Source organism: Octodon degus, unplaced genomic scaffold, assembly GCF_000260255.1.
Source record: "Octodon degus isolate 3935 unplaced genomic scaffold, OctDeg1.0 scaffold00146, whole genome shotgun sequence".
In the NCBI taxonomy this organism is placed as follows: domain Eukaryota; kingdom Metazoa; phylum Chordata; class Mammalia; order Rodentia; family Octodontidae; genus Octodon; species Octodon degus.
The window spans coordinates 628,484-629,309 of record NW_004524722.1 but is presented as its reverse complement, the minus strand read 5'-3'; the positions used below and the strand labels follow the sequence as shown (position 1 = coordinate 629,309).

Genomic DNA, 826 nt, shown 5'->3' with positions numbered 1-826 from the left:
TATATATAATTTTTTCACTACAGAATTGTTTTTGTTTACTTTTGTCAGAGATGTGTATTCCATTCCCATTCATATATTGTAGGTGCATGAATTCAGCAGAGTAATCCAATATACTCCAGTAGTCCCTCATAGTAGTGGCTTATCCATAGTACTGGCAATGTCAGAAGTTGTTGACTTGAGCCTTTTACAGCTCAGCATAGTAATATGGCTTTACTTTTTTTTTTTTTTTTGAAGTAATCTCCTGAAGCAAAACCTCAGCATTGTGAGGCCTGTTAAGGGGGAAAACTCATTTGCACCCTGTGACAGGTGACAGTTGAGCTTGATTATGGAGTGGACTGGCTTGAGAAACACCCAGCAGATGAATAAAGCACTTTCTGGGTGCCTCGGTGTAGGTCATGGAGCTGGGACACAGGGAGGCCATCTTGTTCTTGGCCTTTCATCTGTGGCCTCTCCTGGACCTCTCTGCTTGCTATCTGCCCTGAGCTTGGCAGCTGGCCTTTGTCGCCCCCTTTCACTTTCATGTTTCTGCTTCCAAACCATCTGATCATGAACTGAAAACCCTGAATCCACAGGGCAAGAGAAGTCTTTTGTATGAAGCTGTGTACATGAGGCGTGTGTCCCAGCAGTGGAGGGGTGGCTGATCCACACTGAGAGCTGAGGGCCCATTGTTCAAATCAGCTCAACTAGTCAGTGCCTCCTGGGCACCAGGCAAGGTGGAAGTGCACTGGGGCACAGAGAAGTAAAAACACATAGGTCTTGACCTCAGTGACAAAAACAAGCAGCTACAACATGAAGCAGTCATAGCAGAAGTGAAGTCACAGAAAGA

General features: G+C 45.4%; 1 protein-coding gene across 5 annotated transcripts in view; it reads left to right on the top strand.

The window, feature by feature from the left end:
* Positions 1 to 826, top strand: part of LOC101572733 (N-acetylated-alpha-linked acidic dipeptidase 2) — an 87,560-nt gene that overhangs the window by 26,836 nt on the left and 59,898 nt on the right. The gene's annotated exons all lie outside the window — the stretch shown is intronic.